Source organism: Petaurus breviceps, unplaced genomic scaffold (genome assembly GCF_028583685.1).
Source record: "Petaurus breviceps papuanus isolate PSGF00001 unplaced genomic scaffold, PetGlider_PUasm1.0 139, whole genome shotgun sequence".
Classification (NCBI taxonomy): Eukaryota; Metazoa; Chordata; class Mammalia; order Diprotodontia; family Petauridae; genus Petaurus; species Petaurus breviceps.
Genome location: NW_027185697.1, coordinates 11,416,705 through 11,421,655, shown reverse-complemented (window position 1 = coordinate 11,421,655; position 4,951 = coordinate 11,416,705). Strand labels below are relative to the sequence as shown.

Sequence of the window (4,951 nt, the reverse complement as noted above, 5' to 3'; positions counted from 1 at the left end):
TTCTTTCCCTCTCTTTATTTCTCTCTCTCTTTTTCTCTCTCTTTCTTTTTTCTTTTTCTCTTTCTCTTCCTTCCTTCCTTCCTTCCTTCCTTCCTTCCTTCCTTCCTTCCTTCCTTCCTTCCTTCCTTCATTCCTTGAACCCAGTTTACTCTGAAGCTCATAGATTGGACCATAGTTGGTCCTGGTCCAAGGTTCACTTAATGACTGTATTTTGGGTCCCCCTGTCTTAGAGTGAATGTCAATGGTAACTGTTTCTCTTTGGAAAGACCTCAGGGTCTTCCCCTCCCAACTAGATTTTTATTTCCTTTTTTCTAATTAAAGGAACCATCCCTTCACTCACCTCTTAAAGAGTCCTATTCACTAAATGGACATTACCTCACTCTAAGTGAATACCTGAAAAGGCCTTAACCTAAAAGAACCATTCTTTTGGTTCTCCCATTGCATCCTGGGTCATCTGCAGTCATTCTGATGAATATCTGGTCACTGGACCCAGATGGCTGGAGGAGAAAGTGACCCTGGTGACCTCGCACAGCTCTCCCTCCCTCAAATCCAAGTCAACTGCGAGTCGTGTCATTGTCTCCCTGATGTCATGGTCCTCTTCCAGAATGAAGGACAAACACAAAAATCAACAACGATCTGCTTCCTTCAAATACTAGAAATATCTTCCGAAAACTGATCTTTCTGTCTTTCTGAGGCAGTTAAGGGGGATGGGAGAGAGGATCTTCCAGCATCTACTTCAGATATGGACCGACGCCTTCTGCCCCATCTGTTCCACAATTACCCAGCTTGCCTTCCTCTTGGGCCTCTTCTGTTCACACTCATTCCATCCTCTGGCACTCACAGAAGCTCCATCCCCACAGGTGACTGCATCCCTGGGCATCCTCGTCAGTTCTGCTTACACCTCTCATACCCCCAACATGCTGGACCCAGAGGGGAGGTCAAATACTTCTTGATCCCCCATTGCTCCTTCCACACTCTCCAGCTTCCATTACATCTCATCAATATCTCTTCCTTTAAGGTTTTCTTTATCCAAAATTTTCAGGCAATTCAGATCACGTTTTCGGCCCCTCTGGAGGTTCTCCCACTTTTCTCAATGGGTTCAATGTCTGATTTGGTCTTACTTTTCACCCCCAACTCCTCCTGTCATCCTAGGAGACCTCAATATACATGATGCTGCTTTAACCCCCCAAACAACCATTTCTTTTCAGCTCAATTCTTATGGCCCATTCCTTCAACCTTGCAGTCTTCTTTTAAGAGGAGTGGGGAAAGGTAATGATGAATCAGGTCAATTCTGTGGTTTCTCTGGTGGCTGTCAAGGTTCCACTTTCCCTAAAGCCCACAGTGCAGTCTCCACAGATGTTAACGTTAGGCACTGGGTGTGGTTCCTGCTGTCTGGGCCATGCCCTCTGCCCCCTGGGTAGGGTCCCCTGGGGTTGTGCCGGAACAGAATTGGGGAGAGTGACTCAGAGGTGGCTGAACTCCCAATAGTGCCGACAGACAGGGGAACCGCCTCAGAATCCATGTCCTCCCCTCCCGTCTCAAGGATGTCTGGGCCCACGTGCGCCACCTCAGCAATGAGGAATGAGGAGATGGGAGCCCCTGGTGTGGGGCGGAGCTGGGTGGGCCGACTACCTTCCTCTCTCTCAGCCCTTCCCCAGCCCTGCCCAGGCATTCAGTTCTTAATGAAGTACCCCTTTGGGGTTCCTAAGAGGCCAAGAATCAATAGCCTCTCATCCAGGACCTGGTGAACTAACCTGTGGAGTCAGCATTCCTCTGATGCCTATTTCTCCTTCTTTCTTGTAGCCCCCCTGACATTAGCCATAGATTGAGTCTTATGTGACCTTGACCTTGACCTTGGTCACTGAGTGACCTTGGAACCCAAGTCAAAGATTGATCTCTGACCCTAGCCACAGTCTGGCCCTGGAAAGGCAGAGTAATGTAGTGGATCAGCAGCTGACCTTGGAGTCATGTAGACCTGCTTAAGATACGGACTGGCTGTGTGACCTTGGCCAAATCGCTTAACTCTCTGGGACCCCATTTCTTCATCTGGCAGTACTCTAAGGGACCTTGGAGCTCTGAGCCCATGATCCCTTCCAGCAGACCAGAGCATGACCTGCTAACCTTGGTCAGAGGGTGACCGCCAAGCAGGGACATGGATTGACTCCTAACTCTGCCCAATAATGGACCCTTGGCCCCAGCTCCAGACTGCCTACTAGCCTCATTCTCAGCCTGATCCCCCCAAGGGTGCTCACAGACCCACGGCATTCACTGCTTGTAAGGGGCCCAAGTGAGAGTGTGGCTGACTCAGGGCTGACTGGCTTCACTGCTAGAGAGCCACCTCGGAATTCATCTCCTTGTTTCACCGAAGTCACTTCACCTTGACATTTGCTGCAGCCGCCTGCATTTGTTTTTGTACAGTCTCGTTGTTTCTTCCTGCCTTTGTTTTCAAATTGAAATAAAGGTAGGGCATATTCAAGCCCTCCTCCTTCAAGAGCTCTTCCCTGACTCATCTCTCTGACTCTAGGGAACAGTGCTGGGCTTGAGTCATGAATTCCTGTTTTTGAAGCCCATTTCTGACACTTAGTGGTGTCAGTGACCATGACCAGTCACTTAACTGAGACTCAATTTCCTCATCTGTAAAATGGGGATGATAAATGAGAGGTAGCATGATATAGCAACAAGCATCCATTAAACCCTTACTGTATGCAGTCTCTGTAGTCTAGTGGCTAGAGAGCTGACCTCAGACCAAGGAAGACTAGATTTCAAGTCCTGACCCAGACTCTTGCTGGCTGTGTGACCCTGGGCAAGTCACTTCTCTTCCTCAGGACCTGGGGCAATTTCTCCAAGACTGAACTGCTGAGAAGTTTCAGATTAGCACCAACAGAGGTGAGCACTTTCTGCTTGCACTGATGAAACTGCAGGTTTGGTAAAAACAAAGACACAAAACCCACCCACAGCACCTGCCTGTCCAGGTTGATGTGAGAACCAATGTGATTTGGGCACTGTGGATCCATTCTATCTGGGGAAAGGCCAGGACCACATATAAGTACATACAAGATAAATACATGAATAATAGCTCATTTGGGGGGCACTCGTGGCTGGGGGTGTTAGGATCAGTGAGATAATGTACGGCAATCCCTCGGCAGACTTTATGGAGCTCTCTGTCAGTGGCAGTTGCCGATGTACTTGGGGCACAGTCCGATGGATCCTTCTCATACACAGTGTACCTCAGAGCCAAAGCAAGACCTTCTGGGATGGTGCACAAGGTCTGAGCCTCATTCTCTTGACTGTCACCATTCTGTGGAGATGAGAGTCTACATCTAAACCCAGGCAGCCAGGACTGATGTCCTTAATTGAGTCAGTGAAAACTCATCAAGGAAATATTGCAAATAGCCAAGCAGGTCAGCAGGCGGGCCCAGCTGAGTGGATCAGTGGGGATGGGTTATTAGAGTCAGTGTATAGGCCTGAGGTAAGCCCAGTCAATCAACAAGCATTTACTTATAAAACACCTCTATGTTCTTGGCACTTGTGCCAGGCACTGAGAATGCAAAAGCAAAATCAAAATGGTCCCATCCCTCTAGAAGTTGATTTGATGAAGGGGCACTGTGAGCTGGCAGGAAGGGGGAGGGCCTCATGTGGAAGGTGGCATTTGAAGGAAGCCAACCCAGAGGAAACGTTCTAAGTTGGTCTTGCTCATGAGCGTCCAGGATGAGACCTGCAAGAGAGGAAGATCCTAACGTCTCCTAGCTATCTGAGAGGTGGGACAGGCTGCTGTCCAACAGTGGTGAGTGTGGGTCACTGGAGGTCTCCAAGCATAGGCTAGATGGGGCTGTTATAGAAGGTAATTTTTGTTGTAGAAGGCATGGTATGGACCAGTTGCTGACCAACTGCCAAGGCCAGGTAAGCCCAGGTAAACTCAATAGCCTTGTTTGTAGCAGCAGCCTTCCAGACTACTGGCACAGTGCCCACCAGCCATCTTGAAATGGAACTCATGTGGAGTATTAGCCTGGTAACTTCTCCTGTGGGTGCTGTGGCCACAGCAACTGAGGCCCTAGAAAAGAAAGTTCTCACCTCCAAACCCCCCAATCTGTCAAATGGTTCAACATGAGAAACTGGTATATTTGATCAATGGAAATGATATTGGAGAAGAGAAATGACCATCTGCTTTGCTGTGGTACCCAAAGAATCATGGAACTTTTCCATCTGACTGGCATCTGAAACCTACATGTTCTGTCTCCTCCAATGGAAGGGGAGCTTCTTGGGAGCAGGGATACCAAGGCAGGGAGGTATGATGGAAATAATGTGGGATCAGATTCAAATTCTGATTTTTCCAGTTTTTGCCTGTGTGATCTTGGAAAAGTCATGACCCCTGTGGAGCTGAGGTCTCCCATTTGTAAAATGGTGCTCTCTGATTGTAAATCTCTGAATCTGCCTCTATAGTATCTCTTCCCCACCCCAACACTGGGACAGCCTGAGAGTAAAGACAGCCCCTTCACTCCCCTCCCCATTTATTTCTCATTTCTTGTGTTTTGGGCTTGAGGGCAGAGACTCAATGTTTTTGTGTCCTGCACCCCTTGGGCGGTCTGGTGAAATCTACAGACCCCTTCTCAGGAGAATATTTTTAAAATGAATAACATAAAATATGTAAGACTACAAAGAAACTGATTATATTGAAAAGTAGTTATCAAAATATTTTTATAAAAATTCACAAAGCCAACCAAATGGACCCTGCTCTAGGGTGAACTCCATTTGTATCTACTCTAATTGAGATGACCCAAGGTCTCAGACCCTTGCTTTCTGCCCCTGGTCTTTCTGCCAGTCTGGAGGGTCTTTGCAGGTCTTTGGCCTGTTTCTATGGTCTTCTCATTGAGATGACCCAAGGTCTCAGGCCCTTGCTTTCTGCCCCTGGTCTTTCTGCCAGTCTGGAGGGTCTTTCCAGGTCTTTGGCCTG

At 48.1% G+C, this 4,951-nt stretch overlaps 1 long non-coding RNA gene across 1 annotated transcript in view; it reads right to left on the bottom strand.

Annotated features, from left to right (window-relative positions):
- Positions 1–93: 93 nt before the first annotated feature.
- The window catches only part of LOC138144943 (uncharacterized), an 8,886-nt gene continuing 4,028 nt past the window's right edge, over positions 94–4,951 (bottom strand). The window contains exon 3 of the long non-coding RNA XR_011164049.1: positions 94–3,715. This is a non-coding gene — a long non-coding RNA (uncharacterized lncRNA). The remainder of the gene's footprint in view (positions 3,716–4,951) is intronic.